Genomic DNA, 15,555 nt, shown 5'->3' on the forward strand with positions numbered 1-15,555 from the left:
CACATACACATCTGAAACTTTGAACATATGAATTACATTATATATGTACTGATACTTAAGTTGTACTTAATATGCACAGACACTTAAGTTATTCAATAATGTCCCACAGGGAATATTTGATGTGACTCCTCTAGGCAGAAAAACTAATAATGAACACAAGAAATTGGAATAAAAGAGCTTATCAAAGCATATTTCACTCTTACCATCAATTAAACTCATATAGTTGTGTGTAATGAACAACTGCCTGAGGTGCTGAAGATGCTATCTGGAAGGAAAATAATCATTTCTGAGAAATTTAAGACATGTAAGTTTTCAGAGAACTGGAGGATGTGGAGGGAAAAGAAAGGATGAGAAATTATAGACTTGGGATGCAAAAATTTGCTGCTCAACAAAAACAGTGACCCTAAGCATGCATACTAAGGAGAAAGTTACATTCAACATTCAAGCATTTCCCTGAGTCACCTAAAACAGGGGACCACTGGTAATACTTGCCCCTAAGCATAATCTAAAGACTACTTTTAACCAGGCTGCTGGGGGTCTCTGAAGTCACCATTGGAAGGCATATTTGTGTGCGTGTCTCAAAAGTACAGAGAAACTGCTTTTTAAACCACACCTTGCATGACATTATCACACAAGCCAATTGTTTTATGAAAGGAAACAGGAACATATTGCTTTGAAAATATTTCTCATCATATATCTCTTCTTTTGCAAGACTGCACTGCTTTGAAACCAGCACCAGTGCCGTCACCACCCAGATGTGAAAATAATAATGATAATAAAATTTATTTATATCATGCCTCTCCAAGCAGATCGAAACAGCTAAAATTAACAACACAACATTAAATACAGTAAAACGTCATAACCCATAAACCCCCCCCATCCACATTAAAAATACATTTTAATTATAAATTAAGGGGGGACAATTGAGGGGCAATTGATGGAAGGCCACTGAGAGGCTATAGCCGGGGAAAGCCTGCTGGAAGAGATAGGTTTGACCACCTTTTTGAAGCAGTCAAGACTGACAGTATCTCAGATCTCCTCTGGCAGGCTGTTCCGTAACATGGGAGCATCAGAAGAAAAGGTCCTCTGGGTAACTGCCATCAGCCTAGTTTTTGATGGCTGCGGTAAGTTTTTAACAGAGGACCTCAGTGTGTGGGGCAGATTGTATGGGAGAAGATGATCCCGTAAGTAAACTGGGTCCAAGCCATGAAAGGCTTTAAAGGTTATAACCAACACCTTGTACTCTGCCCAGAAGCTAATAGGCAGCTAATGTAGAGATTTTAATATAAGTGTTATATGATCACCCCTAGATCTCTTGGTGACCAATCTAACTGCCATATTTTGAATTAATTGAAGTTTCCAGACTAGGTACAAGGGCAGCCCTATGTAGAGCACATTGCAGAAGTCAAGTTGTGAGCTTGCCAGTGCGTGCACCACAGTTTTTAGGGGTTCAAGTTCCAAGAAGGGGCACAGTTGACGTGTGAAGCTGATAACAGACATCCTGGCCGTGAAAGCCCCTTCACTTCATTTCCAGCATTACACCAGTCAGTGTCATGGGGTAGGATTGCCATATTCCAGTCTCTCATATCCGAGCATCTAATTTGCATATTATGCAAATTATTATAATTATGCATGTTATTAATTGTGTTCTGTTTATGCAGATTCAACACACTAATCATTGTAGCTTTTCTACCATTACATTTCAACCTCAATACCAGTACCAAGCTAAGCACTAGCGATTTTCCGTGGGCAAACAGCAGTTAAACACAATTTAATGCGAAAGAAACCCAGAAATACCCAAAATTTTTCATATGACGGCACAGTTAACATGCAATAATGCAAAGTTAATCCGCAGTTAAAGTGGAGGAAACCAGCAGCTTTTTACTTTCAGACCAAACCAAATTTAAAAAGCTGCTGGTTTCCACCACTTTAAGTGTGGATTAACTTTGCATTATTGCACATGGCGCCAATTTGGTGTGAAAACTAACCAAATTTACAAGTCTTCTTTAAATTCGAATGTAATTTAACTCCCAATTACCTCCTGTTTGCCCGCTAGTGTGATAAACTCCTATGTCTCATTAGAATTTACTTTTGTGTGAACAGGGTTTTCACTGTATATTTTGATCAGCAGTTTAGCATTTAAGTATGAATGGGAAAGAAACAATGTTCAAATGTTATTGGGCTATGCTTTTCTCTGTTTAGGAACACACAGATGTATATGCTTTCTAGATACATAATTTAAATATAGAAAAGCTTTGTAGTACAAACACAACTCATGATCTGATTAGATGTGTCCCTCACCCTGAGATAGCCCCAAGAGGTGACATCCCATAACTCCAAATTGCCAGTGCAAGTGTATTTTCTTCTTTCTTCTTCTGACTTAGCAGCCTTAGGAGGTAGCTTTCAGGGTGTGATAAATGGCATTCCCTATGGGGAGAAAGACATTAAATGCTGTTATATGCTAGAAATCTTGCTAGACAACTTATAGTTTTTAATAACTAGATCGCTAGATGAATTTTGCTTCAATGTGGTAGCATCCTCTCTACTTTTTTGCAGTGGTACCGCTTAGGGGGTAAAGGGCAGGAGAGTGCATAGCCTCTTAGACCCATTTTCCAAGAGAACTGTTGGTCAACCATCTTACTGCCAGTGCAGTTGCTCCGTCATCATCTGCTGCCTGAGGAAGTAGCCTCACTTTGCCTAAGTAGGGTAGTGTTCTTGTTGCTGTTGTTGGTGCATGCCTTTGCATTGTTTCTGATTTATGGCAACCCAGTGGATTTCTGTGGTCCAGCAGCAATTTGAACTCTGGTTTCTAGAAGTGTAGGCCAATGCTCAAACTACTACACCACACTGGTTCTCAACTGTAGGTTGCAGATCAGAGTGTGTGTAATTTGAATTCCTCGATTATCCTAAAAGCTAGCTCTTGGGTTAGAAAATCGAAACTGCTTGCTCAGTGGCAACACTAGCTAGGGTATCACCCAGTGTAGAGGGTGTCACTCACGAAGGGCAAGCATTTGACCCTCCTGCTGCTCAGTTTTTTGGGCTTCCTCCTCAGAAAGAAGACCAAGTGACAGAGCAACTGGGAGAGGCATGCATTCACCCCTCCTGCACTGAAGGGAGAGGAGGGCCCAACTGGGTGTCACCCTTCCTCTGTATTGTCATCCAGTGCAGTTTGTATTCCCCACACCCCACAGTGATGCCACTGCCTTTGATTGTTTTGGGGAATGTTTTACTTGCCACTTGCCTATTGGACGAGTGGCTCTTGGAAAATGAAATTTAATAAGAAATCAGCTATTTATTCCAAATATTTATAGCCTCCTTTTCTATCCATCACAAGCCACAAAGTGGTCTGACAGCACTATGAAAATCAAATGAGAAAAAAATAATTCAACTCCCCTAAACACATATGTAAAGACATCACATAATGGCAAAAGCCATAATAAAGCAACATAATTCATTGACTTTCTGACTTCAGTAGGATGACATTGCTTGTAACTGTACCATGTTGTTATGACAACTTTATTTAGTTGTAAATAAACCCGAGTATGTACAGCGTGCCTACGTCATACGCAGGTGCAACATACGCGTCTTTCAGCGTATGCTGGAAAAAGTCCTGGCGTGCCTCGGAAGAAGTAATGGGATGCATGGCCGTGGCGTGCACACCACACCGCATTGCAGACACAAGCCCCATTAGTTTTAGTTCTAATGGGGCTTCAGCATACATGAAATTTCCCTTACATGGGGTGGTGGTGTCTGGAACGGACCCCCCGTGTAAGGGAAGGGCCTACTGTATTTCCTAATCTATGCACGGAGAACATAAGACTGTTCAAGCATTTTCTTAGAGTCATTTCCCATGATCTCCCATCAATGGCTATGTTACTTGGTGCTAGGGATGTGAATACCAAGCCATTCTGTCCTCACATGCAAAGATGGATAATCAAAGTAGTTTTCTTGCTGCTGTGGGAGAAAACAAATATTCCTCTGCAATATTCACCCTGTATTCAAACATCCCAAAGAATTGTGCAGGAATTATTCTGCAAAGAAACACATGTTTTAGTACAATTTGCTACACTACAAACACTGTGTTTTCTGTGCAGAAACCCCATTTTCTGCACAGAAGACAGGTTTTTGTGTAAAAAAAAAAACCATATTTTTCTCCACAAAATAATTCATGTGCAACAATTTGGAACAGGAGAAATTTGCACAAAATTCTCACTGCCGCATTTGTTCATCCCATTGGAGTTTCCCAATTGTTGGGAAACCTGTTTTTCAATCTAGGAAGAAATATTTGCAAAAATTGTTTCCATCTATATAGAGAGCTGAGTAACAGTCTGTGCGAATAGTCTGGAGGGCCACACATTTCCCATCCCTGTCTTTATCAACAGTGGTATATAATTCACACAAGCTGCCCAGGACTAGAACCAGGAAACTATGAGATCTGTACTCTACTGTCCCCTTGGATGAAGCACCAACCCAGACCACACACACTGAATGGTTGCCATGGTTACAACTTCTTTATAGGTCTTACCTACCAGGGCACATCTACATTGTAGAAATAATGTGGCTTGACGTCACTTTAAGTGCTGTAGCTCCATCCTATGGAATCCTGGGGGGGATAGTTTCACAAGGTCTTTAGCCTTCTTTGTCAAAGAGTGCTGGTGTCTCACAAAACTGCAAATCCCAGGATTCTGTAGGATGGAGCCATGGCAGTTAAAATGGTGTCAGACTGCATCCATCCTACCCTGTTTCTACAGTGTAGATGCACTCTAAGTCAGCTGACCAACTGTGCTGACCATACAGCAAAATAAAACAAAATCTACAAAAGAGCAATATTGTGGGCCCTTGGTATCAGCTGGGGTTTGGACCTGTAATGGACAAAAGAAACTGGACACCTTTTTTGATGATGTTTGGCCAGTGTTTATTGATTACATCAATGCCAACTCATTTGCTATCAGACCTACTATGCACCAAGCTATTCTTTGGATAGATCTTTTGATCCCAACTTCATCAGCTAGCGAATCTGAGCGATGTCTTTAGGACTGGGTTACTGCTATTACCTCACAAAAGATAGCTATTATGCAAGTTTATATACAGACCTCCAAGGCTATTTGTTATTAGTTATTTGTTTTGTATTGTTGATATAAAACAAATAAAAACACTAAATTATATATTAAAAAAGAAAATGTAGGCCTGTGATTCTAACACTGGCGCTTCTCCTGTATGATTTTTTAAATATCTTTTGTCTGATATAGAAGCCAGTGGAACTTTGAAAGCTTGTATAATGTGCTTTGTGTGTTTTGGTAGGCCAATAAAGATATCACTCTTTTGTAGATTTTCTTTGGGGAGAGAAAAAAGATGGGGGAGAAGTGAGAAATGACAGGGAGGAGAGTGTCAGATGGAAATATCAACATCTCCTCTCAGGCACCCAGTAATATTCCATGAATGTGAAAGGGCAATTGCATGAGAAAAACCTTGTCTGGATGTATATTCTTCCATCACATACACATTCATTATACATGTGGAAGAAGAATAAAACTGATGGTGATGGTGGCCAAAAAGGGGAGTCACTTCCCCTTTTCTTCACACACACACACACATATATATAGTAGAGAACAATTATGTTGCCCCATGGGGCTGAGTAGACAAGATCTGTTTCCACCATCCTAATCCATGGTGATTCCTTAGTATCTCCTGGAATAAAGGTCTACTCTTCTATAGATCTGTCAAAAACACTTGAATAAATGGATGTCTGAGAGGCATGTTCTCAAGTGGCCGAGAATCATTAACTGCACTGCAAAACCCTCATGAGAATTTTCCAGCTCAGAATCTCCTTGTTCACCCTTAGCATAATGATGATGATGTAAAAAAAAAAAACGAATTATATTTTATTTGCTCATCAAAAAAATATATGACCTACCCAGGGCAAGCAAGCAAGCAAGAGGAGCAGCAGCAGCAGCAGCAGCAGCAGCATCTTACCAGGCTTTGTTGCAGAAAAGTTGTACAGGATGCAAGCTTGGGCATAAAAATATTTGATGGTTTTATCTCTTCAGGGTATCTTTTTTCATGCAAAAAATATTTAGTCTGAACCACTCTAGGGGGGAAATGGTTGAGTAGAGGCTACAGATTAAAAACACCTAGATATCATAACACTTAACACAACACTCATGGTACGTGGCCAAGAATGGATAGATCTGTTGATTTTAATTTTGCACAGTTGCTTGTTCTTCCTGTCTCTAGTTTTCATCACAAACTTTAGGAATATTTCCAGTTATAAATTCAGATTGGCTAAATTTTGAAGTTATTAGGTTTTGTTTTGTTTTGTTTGTTTGTTTTTCTTGCAAAGTTCTTGTGAAAATGTACATGCATTTTCTTCCAGTCCATGTATTCTAGCATGCATCTTTGGCTAAATACATGTTAGAACATTATTTTCACAGGCTAAATGCATGTCTGTGAGCACTTTCTCCTAATATGTGTGGTTTTCTGTACACAATTTTGAACAAACAATTAAATATCGAAATTCAGAGAAAGACAAATGTCAAAGGTTTACCTGCGTTTCATTTCATAGTCTGGTTTAGCAAGCTCAATGTTTGGCAAATTCACATTAAAATGCAATCTAAATGACATCAGCTGTCATCCCTGTGTATGGCCGTCTCTTGATAAATTCTCAGTGCTCAACAAAAATCAAACAAGATGGTCATGTGCATTGTCTTCTCTTTGGGGCACAGTGATATTCTCATATATAAGTGAATTAAAAAAAACTTTAGGCCAGTTGTGCTATTGAACTGGGGTTATAAGATATTAACATCAATTTTTGCAGAAAGGTTGAAAAAATATTGAAGGAAACTGGATGAATAAAGATTCTTTTTTAAAAATGCAATCTTAGCCTCAATTAATGACACAAGGTCTTGAGAGCCAGCATGGTGTAGTGGTTTGAGCACTTGACAACAACTCTGTAGACCAGGGTTCAAATCCCTGCTCAGTCATGGAAACGCAATGGGTTTCCTCAGAGGACGTCCAAGGCGGTAAACCCCTTTTGAACAAATCCTGCCAAGAAAGCCCCACGATAGGTCTTTGTGGTTGCCATAAGCTGGAAATGACTTGAAGGCACACAACAATATCAGGGGACTTGGGACTAAGCCTGTATGTATATATGTATGTATGTATTTATATTTCACCTTTTTTCCAATAATGGGACTCAAGGAAGCTTATAAAGTATTAAAAACAATACATGCTTGAAAATATACAAAACATCAATAAAAAGTATAAATATAAAGTGATTAAAAAGACAAAAAAATTGTAATGTTAAAAGCATTAACATTCATTAAAAGACCATATTTTTAAAAATGAACAAAACAACACAGCAAAGCAATAAAAGCCTTTTACAGTAAATTTCCAAAAGCTTGATAAGAATGACTGCCCTTGCTAGAGGTAGGAGAATGAGGAGAGACCAGCCTATCCTCTTTAGTGAGGGATTCCAAAACCTGGGAGCAAACACCGAGAAAGTAACTGAGAAATAATTGCAGGTTGGGTCTCCCTCATCTGAAATGCTTGGAACCAGAAATGTTTGGGATTTCAGAGTTTTTTGGATTTTGGAATATTTGCATAAACTTAATAAAATATCCTGGAGATGGGACCCAAATCTAAACATGAAATTAATTTATGTCACATAGACACCTTATACACATAACTGATATTAATTTTTTGCACAATATTTGTGTTTCTTGAATGATCAGAAAGCAAAGATTTAGCTGTTCATATTTAGCCATAACCTATATACAGAGAAGACAAGCAAAGGCAAATGGTTTGCTGTACTGCTGTTGTCCAGCCAATCGGATGATTTATCTCTTCTGTTTTGCATTTGGCATGGACTCAAGGCTATACATAAGTCTTTCAATCTCACCCTGCCTATTTTACTTATAGCTGGCATGGCCTAGTTACAAAAATTAGTCAGCCTTTTTTCTGTCAGAAGTAATTAATTGATTAGGCATATTTAAGCATACATATTCATTAAACATATTTCTACATGTATAAACATATCAAGCAATGATTACAGACCATTGCCAATACTTATAATGTGAAGACTGATGTTAAGCCGGAATGGCTGGTGGCAACCAGGCCATTGGAAGCAATGGATCTACTCTAGGTTTTCCCATTATAGGTTCTGCACTATCTCTAAAATTAATTCATCACCTTAGACAGCTCCCTTAAAATTTGGACTAAAACACAGAGTAGATTCACTACCCGACTGACAGGAGATCCACCAGCCTCCACTGATCCTAAGCCACAGACATCATATTAGCCATCATAGGGAATGCATTGGTGTTCACAGGGTCCCATTCATACTACAGAATTATAGCTCTATGATACCACTTTAACTGTCATGACAGCATCTTATGGAATCCTGGGATTGTCTGTTTAGGGAGAGGCATTTACAATTCTCAGCTAGGGAACTCCTTTGCTGCCTTTGACCAATCTACAAACCCCAGTTGAAGTAGAATCAAAGCATGATAGTGCAAAAGGCCTCTGGGCCTACCCACTACTGATTTTGGCTCATCCACGATGTTACCCCAAAGTCTAGTCCTCTACATCCTTCATCTGTGTCAATATCAAACTGATGTCAGAAAGCATGTAGCCACAAGGACACCCTAGTGCAAGAAACTGCCTTCCCATACAAAGATTTCTGGTAAGCTCAGCATGGAGGAGCTCAAGAGCATAATAATAATAATAATAATAATAATAATAATAATAATAATAATAATACTTTATATGCTGCCCAATCACTGGGAATCCAGGCGGCTTACAACAGAGGGGATAATAGACGATTTCCTGCCCTCAGGCTTACAATCTAAAAAGACACGACACGAAAGGAGAAAGAAATGGGGAGGGGGGGGGATCAGGTCCAGCATTCTTCTCTCCCTCTGAGGCCTGGACCAAGGCAGATGAACTGGAGGGAGGGCTCTTTTTCTTATGAGCATGAAACCAGGACAGATAGATCAAGATTGGAATCTGCGTAATCCCTGCACTGATAGGAGCGATGGTGGGCAATAGATCGTGTGTTTACACATGAACTTCTTAAATCTTAAGAAATCTTAAGTATACTCCCATCCAGGAGGAATAGTCTTTTGTCCAAGGACATTTGCACTGATTTTCCAGCCAATCTCAACTCTCTTGTTCATTCTTCCCTCTTGGAAATCTTTTACATCCTAAAACCTGCCCCAGGATGTGTTTTGCCCTATAAATAAGATTGCCTGGGCACCCCGAATTCGGCCACATTTGAGGTAAAACAGGCACCCTGTCCAGATCTCACCTGACTCCTCAGCATAAACTGGCCATGTCACGACCCTAAGGCAGCTGCTGAGCCATTTTCCATCTTACAGTATTCCCCTGATTAGTTTTTTGTGGGTTTTTTGGGCTATGAGGCCATGTTCTAGAAGAGTTTCTTCCTGACGTTTCACCAGCATCTGTGGCTGGCATCCTCAGATAATGACTTGGAGCCACACATCTGGAATCAGTACAGTTTTACCCTCTGCAACCCCTTTTAGTCAATATCTGCTACTACCTTTGTATGATTAGTTCTTCTGAATGTTTGTGAGCATACTTTTGTGTGAGTTGTGATTCCCATTTGCAAATAAAACTACATTTGGACCTTACATTCTGGAGCTCTTTTTCTTAGAAATGGAATATATAGGCTTGATCCCTACTTTTAGTTGCTTATTTCCTCCCAGCAGCTTTAATTGAGCTCATAAAATCCCCCTATTGGAATATTAAGTGTGGGTGCCCTGTAGAACCCCTACATTTTGGGTAACAACTGTTAATAAGAAAGCCTTGAAAAATTATGTGTGAAGGAATGTGGCCCTCAATAGACAAAATGGTTTCCTAATCCTGACCAAGTGGATGCCCATTTTCTCATGATTTAGGATCAAAGTCAGTTTACGCTTGTCCTATTTTCTTTTTTCTTTTTCTTTCTGTTATCATCAGTCTAGTAATAAGCTTTGCAGTTTCTATGAGCCCCAGTTCTATGCCTAACAATGTTCCCATCTATCTCACTTGCAAATACCACCAATGTCACTGACTTCCCACAAAAGTCGCAGAACACAGAGGTTTTCCAGTCAAGGGCTGCAACATGGCTTCCAGTTCCAGGACAACACGCTAATAAGACATCTGCTATCTTCTCATTACAGCCTGACAAGAAGTGATATTGAAGTTAGATTAATGCACCCCACACATCTTTTTTTTAAAGTTAACAGCAATTGTGGTGGTGATAATGATTTCAGGCTGAGAGCAGGAGAGAAAGCAATAAAATAAAATACAGTATTAAAAAATGAGCATGCTCTGATGTCACATCTAGCTTGACTCTTGCATATAAGTGGAATCCTTGTATATTAATAAATGTGTGGAGATTTTCGTTGTTGCTGCTGCACATGTCTTCTTTGTTCAAATTCTGCTGTCACTCTTTCATTTAATATTCATGCACTACTCACATGAAATACTCATGTACATTGACAGTTCCCCCACATTTTATCAGAACGAGGAGATCTATGGAAACCCTCACAGCACCCTCCTAAGGGGGCAAAGTTGAAGCTAAATTGTACATTTATGTCATGAGAAATTTGTGCAAATATCAGTGTATCATCAATATATATATATATATATATATATATATTTGAGCTCTTGTGTGATTTGTGGAACTGATCAAAGGCAGAATAAGCAACACTCTGAACAGTCTATTGCTGTTTCAGACTCACTGTAGAAAAGAGAATGTGTGTGTTTGCTCAGTTAAGCCAGTTGTTGCAGTTAGGGTTGCCAGCTCAGGATCATTCCAGGCCCTGAGGTTTCCGAAATCAAACTTGAAACAATAATAATTATAAAGTTTATTTATAACACTCTCCACCAAAGGGCAGAACATCAGACATATATAATCAAGGACAAAACAATAAACCACAAAACGATAATATATTAAAATACTAAAATAATATACTAATAAACTAAAACAAAATCCTCATCAGTCGCTACCCATCTTGGCCATCTTAGGGACACTTAGGTAGCTTAATCCAACAAGACCTCTGGGATTGGTGATGTCAATAATAATAATAATAATAAGGTGAGGTGGGAAATAATTATTGTTATTGTTATTGTTATTAATTCCCATCTCACCTCAAGGCTCGAGGTGGGATACTACATGTTAAAATACAGAACACAATTAAAAACACATTACACCCACAGTTAAAGTACAATACTATAAAATCATTAAAATACACTCATAAGAGTTCATATACAGATTAAAAAGTCATGATTTAAAATTGACTTGATAGTCAGAAGAGATATGTCTTTAATGCTGCTTTAAATGTAGCAAGCTCTTTTAGCTGTTGTATCTCTTCTGGCAGGTCATTCCACAATCTGGGGGCAGCAGACAAAAAAGTCCTCTGGGAAACCATTGCCACTCTAATTCTGGCTGGTTGGAGCAAACATTTCCCAGAGGACCTGAGTGTACAGGGTGGATTGTACCAGAGAAGGTGATCCTGTAGGTAATGTGGACCCAAACCATGTAGCATTGCATTAATTAATGGTCACATTAATTTGTGACAAATCATGAAGTACCAACCAAATGTGCTTACAGCTTGTCATTCCCAGAGAAAGAGAGAGGGGATAGTTTCCTGTTTGGAAATTAAGGCACCCATCTCAGTTAAAGGTGCTTTTTCCAGATCAAGGTAAAATGAGGGAATTATTCCTTATCATTTACTTAGTGAGATGAGATAAGGAACATCTAGCCATCTGTCTTCTAATGGATGCAGAGCAGTATGGAGAATGAGCCCTGACACCACAATGACTGAGAGAGGAGAATGCTAAGTAGATCCCCTTAAGAGTCTTTGCAAGTTACAGCAAAAAATGAATTAAGACTTACAAATTGTAGTAAGCAGAGGCTTTACTAGGTGAGTTGGAGCTGTGCACACAGTTCTTTCTTCTTGCCTGGACCCTTCAAAACCCCGGCCTCCCACCTAGAGAAGACCCACAAAAACTAGAGACTCTGGGCCAGGCCCTGAGATCTGTCAAACCTAGTTGTAGTATTTGATACAGAGAAATTTGTCCTCCCCTATGTGACCTGTTCACTCAAGAACTAGCAGTCTCAGAGTTCCTTGAATATGGAAGAGTGTAGGTCGGTAGTATAGAAAAACACCATAATATTTGTACATGTTTGATTTACACGCTCATTTTCACTGAAGTATGCACTTAGCTACAGGTTTGTTTTTGCCTGCTTCCTTCTAGCAAAAACAGAAAGCAAGCTAGCACTCATCAGAAACTACAGATAAGAGGCACGAACACTTAAACCATCCAGCTGTTTTGTCTATCAAGTGTGAACTTGCAAGAGTAATTGACTTTGTAAAAAAATAATTCATGATTCTGCAATGACGAAATGCCAGGAAAAAAACAAAGATTTAAAGTGAATTGGTCTCTTTATAAGATGTTTGCTATCAAACAAGTCCTAGAAAAATTTTAAAAATCAAAACATCCACAGGATTAAATCAATTTTATTGAGACAAATCAAAAAGGCACAAAATAATCAACAAGCTTGGTAGGATTTTTCCTCAGGGTGAATGTTACACTAAATGAAACAGGAAAAAATGGAGCTGGGGTGTGATAGAAAAGTCACAGTGGAGTAATTTCTGAGATTAAGGAGATTATCAGACAGGGAAAAAAATCCGGATGTAAAAGGCATACCCCCGGCATAATCACATGATCACACTGAAGATTTTTCAGACAAATTGCACTCATCCAGGACTTATCCCATGAAAATCCAGGAATGCTCCAGCAACAAACCATTCATGGGGAAGTTCCTGGAATTGTTTGTTGTCTGAGCATTCCTGAATCTTCACAGGATAAATCCTGGATGAGCACAACATAATTTGAAAATCTTCAGCACAATTGCACAATTATGTCAGGAGTATGCCTTTTACTCCCGGCTTTTCCCCCTGTCTGATCATCTCCATAGAATATAGAATTCCACTTTTAGAACAGAAACTTTTATTTCATGCCTCCTGAGACTGAATATGTGAAGTGTGATCACGGTATATATGCAGAAGCAACCCTGCTGTTTCAATTGGATTCCCCCAAAATGATGTATAGCTTCTTGTCCTCTGCTCTTCCCAATTCATACATTTTCCTCCTACTCTCACAATATAACATAACATCTGTAGTGGGGCTGCTTACTCTCTTCCTTGTTAAACTTCTTCCCATCAACACTACACAGCAGCATTCATTTTGTGCACTAATAGTTAATTTACATAGAAAAAACTGAACCATTGGAATGTTCATAAACATTCCATAGCATCTCAGTAGCTCATCTAATGACTGTTAAGGTCTGCTTTGAATACTGTATGTCCAAGCCAAGTCACTAGACCCAACGGTGTTTTTTTCCCCCCCACAAAAGAAGAAGAAACCTGTAGTTGTTATTTGTGAACTTTATTCTTTGTTCATAAACTATGTTGGGAGCATGCTGTCATAGGCATCAGAATAGGGCAAGATATCCAAATAATACAAATTAGGAGTCAGGCTGCTGCCACACTGCAGAAATAAAGCAGACACCACTTAAACTGCTATGACTCTATACTGTGGAATTCTGGAATTAATAATTTTGTGAGATATTTAGTCTTCCTTGTCAAAAAGCAATAGTGCCTCAGCACACTATGAATTCCAGAATTTCATAGCACTGAGCCATGAAAGTTAAAGTGGTGTCAAACTGCTTTATCTCTGCAGTGTAGCAGCAGCCTTAATCTGGCAACCAGTTCACTAGCGCTTTCCATTACACCTGTCATTGCTCCTGTCACTCAGTGAGGGTAGTGAACCATTACAACAGGGAAGGGGAGTAGAAGAAGGACCAAGGGTGGCAATAGGGATGGAGAGAAAGGACATGTCTAGCTCACATTTCATTATGAACTAATCAGTTCATATTGCAAGTCTGCAAACTGAAGGCATTTATATCCTACTTTCTACATTTCTTCCCATGTTGCAATGTGAGCACTTCCCTCATGTGTGCTTCCAGCCACTTCTGGTAACACACCAAGAGAGAAGATGCTCCTGAAACCAATGTGCAAGCCTCTCATCTTTTGTTCCAAGGAGTAAAAAACCGGTCTCCACTGTCCTTTATTTATGCTTGAAGACAATAAAAAGACATTTCAACAATAGTGTGCAAGCTATGTTACTATTATTAAATTAAAGATGGTGGTGGTGGTGGGGAATTTGCTGTAATGCTATTACAGAGCTGAAGACAGCTTGAGAGATGTGGGGAAAAATCACAGAGATGTGAGTCCTGGCCATTCTCAGGACAACATTACCTGTATTATTATTATTATTATTGGTACAGGTTAGAGTGTGAAACCTTGAGTTATGAGTTCTGCAGAGTCAATAGTGATGTTCCCTCCAGGAATGGGGAAGGAGAACATCACAGCAAGAACCAGATCTGGTTTAGACACATGCCAGAATTGTCAGTATCTTCGGGTAGAAGAGCAGAGTCCCCTTTCCACCACACAGAGGAAGCAAAGTGGGACACAAGCCCACTGCAATGGAGTGAGGTGCTATCAAGGGTAGGCATCATTTGAGCAGATTCCAAGGCCCCATTGCCACGGATGAACCCACCACTTTACAGAACCTAAGACCATAGCATTAATTTTCCACACAAGCAAAATTATGCTTAAAATATAGAGAGAGAAGTCCCAGAGGTGAAAGTGGGGTTCAGGAAAGGCAGAGGTACTAGAGACCATATGCCATGACTAAAAGAGTACACCGAGGAATTCCATAAGAAAATCAGCATGTGCTTTATAGACTAAAACAAAGCCTTTGACTCTGTAGATCATAAAGAGCTATGGAAAGCTCTTAAAGAAATGCAGTGCATTACATTTGGTAGCCTTGATGAGAAATCTGTACTTAGGACAAGAGGCAACTGTTAGAACCAAATATGGAGAAACAGAATGGTTCCCAATTGGCAAGGAGGTCAGGAAAGGCTGCATATTATCACCCTACTTATTCAATGTATGCAGAAAATATCATATGGAGACCAGGTTTAGATTCAGAACAAGGAGAAGTGAAGATACGAGAAAGGAACATCAATAATGTAAGATATGCAGATGACATCATACCATTAGCTGAAAACTTCAGAGACTTGGAACAATTACTAAAGATATGAAGTCCAAAAAATCTGGGTCCAATGCTTTACTGAGCCAGCCAGCTATATTCTAAGATAATAATGTCAGGGCTAGGAAGAAAGTGCAAAGGCATGCTTGTTACCGAACATAAAAACTAATAGTGACCATAGAGGACCTATATAAATTCAACCTAGACAATGAGGAAATCAAAATAGATAGATTTCTTGTACTTTGGATCAAACATTGATCAGATTGGGGGCTGAAGCCAAGAAATAAGAAGACTAGGAATGGGAAGGGCAGTAAACAAGATCCTAAAGATATACAACTGAGCACTAAAGTTAGAATCATCCAATCCATTGTATTCCTCATCACCATGTACAGATGTGAGAGCTGAACAGTGAAGAAAGTGGATAAAAAGAAA

The 15,555-nt window shown here is 39.2% G+C and overlaps 1 long non-coding RNA gene across 1 annotated transcript in view; it reads right to left on the reverse strand.

Moving 5' to 3' along the window:
- Positions 1-226: 226 nt before the first annotated feature.
- The window catches only part of LOC121923854, a 92,983-nt gene continuing 77,654 nt past the window's right edge, over positions 227-15,555 (reverse strand). The window contains exons 2-3 of the long non-coding RNA XR_006102475.1: positions 2,302-2,427; positions 227-265 (exon numbers count right to left, since the gene is read on the reverse strand). This is a non-coding gene — a long non-coding RNA (uncharacterized LOC121923854). The remainder of the gene's footprint in view (positions 266-2,301; positions 2,428-15,555) is intronic.

Source organism: Sceloporus undulatus, chromosome 2, assembly GCF_019175285.1.
Source record: "Sceloporus undulatus isolate JIND9_A2432 ecotype Alabama chromosome 2, SceUnd_v1.1, whole genome shotgun sequence".
NCBI lineage: Eukaryota > Metazoa > Chordata > Lepidosauria > Squamata > Phrynosomatidae > Sceloporus > Sceloporus undulatus.